The sequence below is a fragment of the Symsagittifera roscoffensis genome, chromosome 7, assembly GCF_963678635.1.
Source record: "Symsagittifera roscoffensis chromosome 7, txSymRosc1.1, whole genome shotgun sequence".
NCBI lineage: Eukaryota > Metazoa > Xenacoelomorpha > Acoela > Convolutidae > Symsagittifera > Symsagittifera roscoffensis.
In genome coordinates this window covers 17,122,200-17,134,002 of record NC_087068.1, presented here as the reverse complement: position 1 = coordinate 17,134,002, position 11,803 = coordinate 17,122,200, and positions in this window count along the sequence as shown.

Here is an 11,803-nt window from a genome sequence, read left to right as displayed (position 1 = left end):
AGTCAACCTACAAAAAGTCGACAAAATTTTCAATACTTTTTTGAAAATCCGCCCTCGAGAAAACCTTAGATCCGCCCCTGCATATATAAATATTTTTTCAGTAAATCGGTTCCTATGGCTTCTTTGTGGTACTAACTTTTTTCTGCATTTTTCACAGCCAATTCGATATCTCAACCTACTCAAAACCCCTCGCATTTTCAACATCCCTCTACTTAATGTTAATAACCAAATTGAATACCCCCAAAAATACCCTCATCCCCTCTACACCTATTTACGTCTTACTTTTTCCCACACCTATTTCTTCTCACCTACCTCCCCAAAATTTAAATTTAAAGTGAGTGAGTGAGTGTGTGGGAGGGGGAGGTCCTGGTAAAAGAAGCAAGTAGAAATTGTGGAAGTAAGTATGAGGAGGCGAGAAAAACACCGGTTCAGGAAACCTTGAATGGTTTTTTCCTTTCAACCCACCTACAAGTTTTTAACTAAAATTTTTAATCACTTTGCTCGATTTTTAAAAAACCAGTGAGTGGATTAACCCATTTTTTTAAGTTTTCATAATTAATCTTGTAAAATCACTCGTTACCCCTCAATAATGAGGCGGCTGGAAGGAAAAGAAAGCCACAATGAGCAAAAAACTTCAGAAGACAAATAGAAAACAAGGCCATTTTTTAATACAAGCCAAATGTAACTGTCAATATAGCGATTGTAACGTTCAAGTTTTGTATACATCGAAAACTTGAAAAATTGTTTACTTGTAGTTTCAGCACCAGAACAATTTGAATAAAACTTTGAAAACAGTTGTTCTCCTTCTGGATAAACTTCAAGAACTAACTCGCATCGACCAATATACACTAGATCTATTGAGACTAGGAGATATAAGAGTAAGATTAAGAACGGTATTAGACTAAGAAGTTGCACGAATCTATCTGGCCGAAAGTAAGATAGCGTGACGAGCAGACGGTGTACCTTATCTGAAATTATTCTATGAGTATAACCAATAGGTCATGCCTCACCCTGGAAGTTCTTTGCGGTAGGCTTAAGCCATTAGTTCAGAGAGGCTTAAATCATCAGTTCAAATGCAAAAAATTTAAATAGAAAACAGATTTTTGTGGTTTTTTAATTTTTTTTTCAATACCTTTAACATAAATCGGGCGGACATAAATTTGAGAGCAAAACTAAATTTAAAAAAACTATTTCAATCAAATTTATGAAAAGTTTTGTTTCTTTATCTTGTTTTTATTTCATCTAGTCGCGTTATTTTTTCTCCAGCTTATCAAACGAAGAAGAAAATTAAAAATTTTTGTGAATTTTTCATCAGGATTTTGCTTTCATCAGAATTTTGCTGAAATCCCGATGAAAGAAGTCTTGTTGTTTTATTAGATATGATACTAATCCTGACTGTTCTGAGTGTTCACGAGGCATTCGTATCTGCAACCCCAATAACATGCCCCTCATTTCTCAAAACGGAAGATTGCAGAAAACTGATCCAGACAATTGTCAGCAAAAGTTGCACCCGAGTATCATTAAATCGAATAGCCAGTCATTGTCTGGAAAAAATCACTGTCGGGAAGATTACCTCATGCGTTGATCAGCTTTGCGTGCCTTGGGGAATTGATCAGATTTGGAGAAATGTTGCTATTGATAAACGGACGCCACAGTCTCCTCCTGTGTATAGAGCTGGTATAATAACGTTTCTTATATTTATATAACTACATATACTTCAACTACAACTACTGTGAACTTCAAAAACATAATTGTGCAAATGGCTAGATAATTATAGCGGAACACTATACAAATTTGCCAGAATCTTTAGCCAAAAAGGATGCTGTCAAAAAGCATAAACTAATATATGACATAAAGAAGACAAAAAATTTGAACTTTTGGAAAAACAAAAAGTCGATCTCAACCAACTCCTACAAGATATTGATTGTTTGAAAATTAGCATGAAACAATATGCAATATGAAAATGCAATCTAAAAAAAAGATATAGGATCTTTTTCAATTTTTCCATGGCTTGAGACTAAACAAATTATAGCACCCAAAGATAGAAAAAACCAATGTTTCACAGAGTGCTTTTTTTAAAGTACTGGATATGGTTCTGCTTTGATTTGGATAATTTTAATAATGGTAACTATTTATACGCTATTACCAATTTCCTATTTACGCGTAGTTATGCGACATTGAAGCCGACTCAAATATTTATTCCAAATTGACAAAATGATTGTCTCGATTAACGCATTGCTGGCAACTTATACTACTAGACTGCTCGTATCAAGGCGAAGCCCTGAAAGTTACGACTCCCGTTTAATGTCTATGGAGCAGTAATATAAGATCAAAAAATTAAATGTAATATAAATAAAATGAATTTTTTTTTTAATTTGAGATTTCTTTGTCAAAATCGTCCCCCCACACGCTATTTTAAGTTTAAGGTCATACATTTGTCTGACAAAAAAAAGCATTCCGAGCTCAAATATTCCATTATTTTGGTTACAAAAGTCGGAAAAATAAAGCGTTTTGGACGAAACATAAAATTTTGTATGTAAACAGTGAAATTTTGCCCTAAAAATATACTTTTCCATTTGTTGTTAACCATTTTATTCATTTAACCATGTTAACTATTTTTTGTTCCAAACAATATCTTGACCAGCAGTCCAATTAATCAGTGCTTTGCTCTGGTACTATCAAATTTAGTGTTCTGAATTAGGGTACGCAAATATTTTTAGAAATTTTCTAACAAAAAATACTGCTGAAAAATTCAATAGTTGAAAATTTCAACACAGCCGACAGAATTGAAAAATTCAAAAAAATTTTCAGCGCCCGGTAGAAATTATATTTTATTGGCATCAAATGCTTTTTTTTGTTCTGATTTTAAAAGAAAGTGCCGGAATAGTTATGCTCGGGGTACTTTTTCGCCAGACCAGTTTCAATTTTTTTTTACCAACGAGCCACATTTGAGCAAAATTCTTATGCCATCTGAAAGAGTGATGACCTGAGCTCAAATTCAAAAAAAAATTGTTATACCTGTGGCCATCTTTCGAAAAAAGATTGAGGTTGGAAAATTGCCAATTTAGCCAATTTGGGACTATTAACGCGCGAGTTGTTTTGTGCTATTAAAAGATTAGTTGAACTATTTTTAAACTAAATGACCATTAGCTTTTTTGCCATTAAATTGGCTTATTAACCCTTATTAACCAAAGAATCGAAATGAGAAAAAATGCAGGTCATTAAGTTATTATTAACTTTGCTAGACGTTAAAAGCTTCACTCTGTACTTGCTATAGCGTGTGGGAGCAATTTGTTTGACAAAAACCCGAAATTTATTTCAGTTTTGTTTTTAATTTTCTTTTGTTTTCTTTCCAAGTGATATAACTGCTTTCAAATTTGTTTTAAAGACGTTGATTGACTGTCAAAACCTTCAGGTTTTCTTCAGGACGGATTTGTTCTTTTTCGATAATCATTTCTGGGGGTTGGCTTAAGAAAGTGTGTAGAAATTATCTTAAAACATATTGTTTAATTAAGTTTTGCAGTAAAGTTAGAGGATCAACTGTACATTCTACCCGACCGCAAACCGATTTAGGGCGGAAAAAATACAGATTTTTCATAAGCTAACTTTGAGTCTAGCCTAGATTTGTTCAAAATCAACCGCAATGAATTAAAACATTAAAAAAATGAATTAAAACATTAATTCGTGTAATTAACAGCATATACAAATGCAGTCCCACATAAAAATGTTGAAACCAATTTTGTTCGCGCCTTTGTATGAAATGCATATTGTAAACAGAATTATTTTTTATAAATTAATAAGTGCTCGGGGATGGCATTCTACGGAGACCACTTAGGGGGGGGGGAGATTGTACTGTTGATCTAAGTTAGAAAATTGTAGCTCTATTATTTCTTAAAGAAAATGAATTTTAAACGCCAAAACATCCGGCCAAACTTTGTCGGCCTCTTTTTTTTCATAGGCCGACCGAATTTTTTTCGAGCGCCCCCAGAATACTATGAATGCCCTATTGTGACAAAAATTTTCCGATGCTAGAAACAATTGTTGTCAGGTTTAATAAACATTTTGAAACTGTTATTTAAAAGACTGTGAGTTCCTGATTGCCGTTTTTTATTCTAAAAGAGCGCACATTGTCTTCCAATTAAGGGTGTTTTGTGTTAGCTGCTTCATTTCCTCAGTCAGTGACGAGTCTTTAGCTGTTTGCTGTTAAACTAAAATGGCTATTAAGGGCAAGCATCTCATCTCAAATTTGAGCCGTTTTGAAATTTTTGAAAGGCGTTGTTGTTGGCTACAAAAAACGCAGAGCGGAGTGATGCTTTTCCATAATTTGATCCTGCATGAAGATGGCTTGATACAGCACAGCAGATAGGGTGTTCCCGAAACCTTAAGGTGAAATCACAAAAATTATTGATAAGATCAAATTCAGTTGGCAGATTGTTGTGGGTGATTGTCCTGTTGACATTGAAGCTGCTCTGGACACTGTTCGATTTTTTCCCGGTTTGTTTGCGTTTGAGACGGGAGGTTGAGAAAATTATCATAATGGTTCTGGTGGTGGTCGCTGAAAGCAATTTTCTACGTTATTTTGTACGTAAATTTCTCTAAATTAAATTTTTAGAAATTTATAGTATATCTCTGAGAGAAAAGGGTATTTCTGAGAATTAGGTGATCCAAAGTGTAATTGTTGGCTAAAGTATCCTTAACCTCCGATAAAAAACCAACAAGTTTTGCAACAGTCACCTTTATTTTCTATGTTTTAATAGAGATTTTTTTGTAGGCCTGTTTTTCAATAACAAAAGACAATTAAAACTGCTCGTTTCTTTTTTTTTTGCGAACTCGACGTACCCAAAAGCTTAGGTCTGCAAGTGGTCGTTTGTCATTAAAGTTTGTTAATGTCATTTCTCTGTCGAATATTTCGTAGCAATGCGAGAGAATATTAGTTTCCTAGGTATGCCTCTGTCACTGTTTCTTGAATGGCCGTTGAGATGTCCGACCTAGTAGAATTGGTATTGTAGAAAAGTTATTACTGGGCTTTTGAAATAACCCTTACTCAATGATGTACTGCCTTGCGTCAAGGTATAACAGAACTTGAAATTGGTTCCTTGTTATTTGAGGATAATCCAGATGCTGTAGATGAGGATGCATTGCACAGACTTGCTTGAGTCCTGTAGCAGTAGATTCAACGGAATGCCAGTCTTCGATAGAGTGAACATAGTTTAAATGAGACAGAGGTTTGCTGCTGTTGCAACGCCCTACGTTTAAACGAACTAAGTTTGCATTTATTAATGATCACCCAAAAGCTGTTGCTAGAGTGAGGGTGGTTTGTTTTCTGAGAGCACTACTAATAATGTGGTGTTTCAGTTGTCTGATAATGCTTAACATGAAAAAGAAGAAATGGGGTTAAGCCGTTGGACCTGCAGTTGACTTTTTCTTTTTTGACGAGAACACCGGTGCACAGCGCTTGTGTTTCAATAAAAGCGTTTTCCAGGGGTTGACAGACCAAAGTTTTGCTGTTTATTTCATAAGTGGCTTCCGATCGGTTGATGCTGCAATCATGAAACTGGAATGATGCTTGCGGTTGCAATGTCGGTAATTTTTGGACAAGCATTATCTTGATGAAAAGTTTCCACTGAGACAATTATAGCAAATATTGTTTTTCTTAAGTTTTTCTTTTCACTGGTTTTTTGAAAATTTCCAAATTAATGATCTTGCTGATCTAGAGGACATTTTTGAAGGTTGCTGCGTGAATATTTTGATGATATGGTTCGTTTTGAATTGGAATTTTACTGCTATTTTGGCTATTCTGGCTAAAATATGATGTTTCTTTTTTCTAAGGATGCTTAAAAAACTGGTTTTGCAGTTTCCATTCAGTGATTTGGATGTCACTAATCAATATTTTAGAATTACAAAACTTGCTGTTGTTTGCTGAGAGGGTAGGCTTTTTCAGTTATGGTTTCTTGTAAATGTTCACGGGCTCGTTTCTGTCTATTTATCTTCCATGACAATTCTTCCATTCTCATATATACTATGTTTTTGAAAATCAGATGTTCACCCCTTTTCATTCTTAGCAAAAAATGTATTTTTCCCTGGCTATTCTGAGCAAATAACTTGACTCTAGGTCACCATTAAGCCCATGAGCACTAAAAGTTTGAAACAATTTTATTAGTAGCTGATCAGAACCGTATGGTCTTTCAATTGAGGTATTCGCGACCACTTCAACTTTAGTATTAAAGCGGCAACAACATGTTGCGGACTTATGAAACTTCGGTCAAGTTTTTTTGCCAATTCTACTAGCAGTGTTTGTAATTAGCTCACTTGCGCGTTCTTTGTGTTGTCTTGGTTGTTGTGAGTGGTCGATCTGAACATGCTAATCCATCCATTCCGTTTCAAGGGTTTTCCGTCAAACTTTTGGATACGGATCTGCGGCAGTTTAACCGAAAGATGATGTCGCAAGTTCATTTGATTTTGTGGTAAGTTTGCTGCAGATTGGGTAAAATATTGAATGTGCCCGGTGACACCAAAAGAAGACATTTGGTTTGAACTTTAACTGACCCAGGAGCGCCGATTGACAAGGCCTGATGATTGAAGGAGCTACTAGTGTACCGCTTTTGAAGAGTGTTCCTCGTCTTCTTTAGTAGCTGGTGGCGGGTTTATTTCTGGACCTTGTTTGGGGTTGCGGTGTTACTCCGTGCCTCACTCATCCAATACTTGTTCCTAAAGGGAATTGAGGATTACTTTGGTTCAATAGACTTCGTTTGGATGTTGTTGCAATCTTATGTTAGAATCAGTTTGTTTTCACACTCTTTTGAAGTCAATGATTTATAAATGGTTACATCAAAAATGCAAGACTAATTTTGATCATTATATTTACACAAAAGTGCGGGAGGATTTCTTAATCAGGTTGAAAACCTTATATAGAAAACTTTTAGGGTTGGTCGCCCGAAAAGGGTATGTCATGAAATAATTACAAAGCGGGGAGCCTTTGGTTGGTGAGGTCAAACCCCCTCCCCTAAACGCGTCCTTGTTTAGTATCAAACTTAAACAATGCCAACTTTCAGTACGATCGGACATTATAAGCCCAAGATTTAAAAATGTAAACCGGTAGGGGAGTTGAAGCGTAAAATTGCACGTGAAACTTCTCAGGCATCGTTGCGCACAGTGGTAGGGTATCGTGTCCTTCACTTTTATGATTGCATCTTCAAGCCGCAGGTGTGCAAAAATTTGTTCGGCGATTTCTTCGAAGCAAGCGAATTAGCATAATTTAGTTTCTTGTCTGCTTTCTTACTTACAAAATATAAATTATGGCGTTTTTTTCTGATTTATTCTGGTTTTGAGAAGTTTTGGTTTCCTAATAAAAATGTAAGCCATCAGGGGGATATAGGTGATGGGGGGTATGGACGCCCTTACCCTCAGGGATTTGACCATCTCACCAACCAAAGGGTCCCTTCTTTGGTATTACTTATGACATCCATTTTTGTCCGACCAACCCTAAAGTTTTTCTAAAGGCGGCTTTTGCGCCAATACCTGCTAGTTTTGAAGGGGAGCGCGCGCCCAAAAAACGCGATTGCCCAAAAACGGCATTTTTCACTTTTTTTTCAAAAAATTGCCTGCAGTGCAATTTTTTAAATCAAAATAGGGTATTTATAGTGTTCTGGGAGCGCTCAAACAATCAATTTGGTCGACATAAAAAATTTTTGAAACTTGAAACTTTTTTGAAAATCTTCGAAACTTTTTGAAAAAATTTCAATAATTTTCGAAACTTTTTTGAAAATCTTTGAAAATCTGCCCCCACCTCAATAAAATCGTAGATCTTCACCCGTAAATTATGACAGTTTTTTTCTGGCTTCCAGGAGTTTTGGTTTCTTAATGAAAAATGTAAATTATGGCAATTTTTTCCGGCTTCTTGGTTTCCGGGAGATCTTGTTTCTTACTAAAAAATGTAAATTATGGCAATGCTTCAGAAGACGAAGAAAGAAAAGGAAGTGGATCGTCGTCAAATGATGATTACAAACAGCCGCCAGAGGCGCAAGTTGATATGGCCCCGGCTCAAGCAGGTGCAACAGCTACACGTTCAAATCAACTCATGATTACTGCATTTATTATCATCAACAGTGCTGTAATTTCATTCAACCGATGTTCAAAACAGCAATCAAGATGAAGAAAAAATCACTCAATTTCGATGTCGAAGATCAAATTATATACAACATGCTTGTGTGTAAAGTCAAAGTTAGGGCCCAAACTCGAAGTTTAAATTTGTTTGTAAAGACTGCAAGATGATGTCACAGCTCAAAGCCGAAAACGAACTATGAAAAACATTGTCAAATTAATTTAGCGGAGAATTATGGAAAAAATATCACTAAAATGGTACAGTCAATTTGAACAAAACAAAAATGAGAATATAAGTTTGAAAAATTACCCTTTTTTTGAAAATGTAGATGAATAATCTCAAAAAAGCGTAAGTGATTCTAAGTAGAGAATTTTTTAAAACTGTCGAAACGAAGCTAAAACTTTCAAAACCTGAGCAATCATTCACTTTTTTATTTTATCCAGTGGAGACAAACTACGATTCAGAAACTATAGCACTTTTATCGCTCCCCCAAATCACCATCGATAAAAGTAGATTTTGTGTTAGAACCATTGGTTTTACATGGCTGTAGATAAATAAAAATTGAGTTTGAAAACAGCACTTATCGTGCCTATGCCGTAATTTAAAGTAATCATGTTTTTTAAATCATCTGTTTGAGGTCAGCAATCAGATAGTTTCCATTTCACAATTTCCGGATTGACCTTCATGCACAAAAAAAAGTTTATCATACAAATCCATAAAAGAAAAATTCTTATCGTACAGTTCCATGGTTGTGCCCGGGTTGACCTCCATGCACAAAAAATTTTTTTATCACACAAATCCATAGCAGAAAGTGCTTATCGTACAAAGCCATGCACGCAAAATGCTTATTAAACAATTCCATTCAATAAATGCTTGTCATAAAAACTCATACGCAAATTTTAGGTGTGTATGGAGAAAAAAGATCATGCAATGTCCATATAAGCGGTTTCTGCCATGCTGCAAAATAAACATCCGACACAAAAAAAAACCCAAGTTTCAGGGATTTGTTTCTCAATTTTTAATCACAAAATCATTTTTTAGCTCAGAGCTTTTTTCAAATTGGGTTGATATATGAAATAACTTTTATCGAAAAAAAAATCAAAGTTCTAGAAAAACGGCGGTGAAAACAGAAAATGAGAATGTAAAAAACAGGAAATTGGAAGAAAATGATCCCTTTTAGGGGTAAATGTTTGGGTCTGAAATGACACTTTTTAGGGGTAAATGTTTGGGTCTGAAATTTGCAAAAACAAACAAAGCTGTCGAAATCTTGCAAAATCTTGTGTAATTCAAAAAGCTAATTGTTTATTGGTTTTCCATTCATTTTCTATCGCAACTTGATTTCTTGAATGCATTATCTCTAAGACTGTTTTTTTTTAAGATGAAAAGAATGATTTGCTTGCTATCAAAGCATATTCCCAGCTATTGAAACTTCCCGGCTCCTCAAAAAAGTTTCACTGGTTACGCTTCGATGGAAAATGTGTGAGGTCTAATTATTTTTTTAAAAATTTAGACTTTTTTCAAGTAGTGAGAGAAAATATGATAAGGATAGTTCTTCTCCGCGCCATCTTAAGTACCACGACAAAGCTTCCGGTCAAGTATCTAGTAGTCGTGCTTGGTATCGTAATCGATTCATTGAAAGTTAGGATAATTTAAGGTTAATTTCCAGGTTAATATATATTTCGAGAGAATGGAACACGAAATAAGCTAATGCATTTCAAGCTGATTAGTTCATAAGTTTAGCTCAGGCAAATTACGTTTGTATTATGTAAAATTTGATCTTCACAATCAATCAAAATAACACTTTTACCAAAACTTTGAAAGGTAATTTGAACAAAACGTTTGTATCAGGGCAAAGAAAGCTTGAACAATACAGCTTATTCCGACAATCCTACGACGTCTTTGAATCAGTTTTGCAAAACATTCGTTTAAAAAAACTTTCAACAAAATTAGAAAAAAAATTTGAGTATAAACATTTTTGAAACTCCATCTCTCCACGCAACGCAAGTTATCGCTATGCCAACTACAAAGTGATGTTCTTAGCGTCTATTAACGTAATACAACCACTAAATATCCTACCATAATTCAATTTCGAACGATTCATCAGCGGATGGATTAGCGGCTTACGCAATAAAAATTTTGCGCGTTAATTGTCGCATATTAGCCAATTTGGCAATTATCAAACCCCGATACTTGAATCAAGTTGCTCGTTTTATCTTTCGACTTTCTCGGCCAAACACTCGTATTTTTGGACTGTCTCGACCAAATTCTGGTATGCTCTGACTTTCTCGTACAAATTTCGGTATGCTTCGAATTTCTCGATAAAGTTTTGGTATGCTTCGACTTTTTCGGTCCAACAATACAAGTGTTCGGTTTTGTTCGACCCAGTTCAGATATGTTACAATTTTCTCGACATTCTCGACTAACATTTGTTAAAAGTTTGTTTGTTCGACCCCGCATAGATATGTTTCGACTGTCCCGACTTTCTCGACAGACAAATTTTATTTGATCCATCTCAGATCAGATTTGTTTCGAGCAGAGCGACTATCAATGGGATATATAATGATTACCTCAATACTCTAGGTCACAAGAATGTGAGCTCAAATTTGAACTTAATCTGTTATCAAGTATTTTAGCAAAAAAGGCAAGTTGGAAAGACACTTTGAAAATTACACACTTCGAAAAATACAATTTTTGTCTGGTTGAAAAATAACTACTCGAGTTTGAATGAATTACACACTTCGAAAATTATAACAGCGAGGCCCCTGTATTATTACGAATTCCTGTGTGCAACGCTTTTTAAAGACGGTAAAAAATTGATTTTTTGATTCCGAGAGGTAGGCCTTCTCGAGGCGTACCGTGCTTGATAAGCAATTATGGTGGTCTAGCTAACTACACAGTGGAACACATTTATAAAGAATTATTCTGGTAATTGCATCTATCTTCAGAAAAATCCGCGAAAATTGCGTTTCTAAGTTAGTTTTTTTAAAAACTTTTTTTGGCCTGTTTTTTGGCTGTGCTCGACCTATGTTTTGAATGTGCTCAACTTATGTTTCTGTTTCGACTGTGCTCGACCTATGTTTTGACTGTGCTAACTGAACTGAAAGCAGATTATAAGAATCAGTAAAAGGCAGTAAACTTTGGCACCGAAAATCAATTTTTCCAATTGATATTTCCCTTCTTTTCCTTTTATCTGGACCGGAACTGTAGGTCTGAAAAGTGATGTTTGAGGAAATTTTGATAATAAGTACTTTTTTTTCCACCGCATGAACCCTTAAGATTTGAAAAAATTATAAGTTACTCTCATAGTTTTCTAGATTTGCGGTAAGGAACTCTCCTCAAACGATTGCCCATAAAATTTTGAAAAACTTAGGTTGTGCTTGAACGATGTTTCGATCTTTTCGACCAATATTGGGTATATTTCTTTTTTGCTTGACTTATGTTTCGATTCTCTCGACCTAAATCGGGTATGCTTTGACTTTGTGCTCCACTAAAAGTTGCTTAGCGAACATAGAAATTTAGTCGGAAAGTTGCACTTGCTCGACTTTCAAAGTCGAAACATAAGGCGATCACCTTGGCCCGGGCAACTTTTAAAACAAATGTTCACTGGTGAAGTATATTTTTTAATTTGAGCTCATAATGTCTATTGTTTCAAATGGTATAATTTTTTTGTTCAAAAATTGCTTGTTATCAAGTCAATATTGA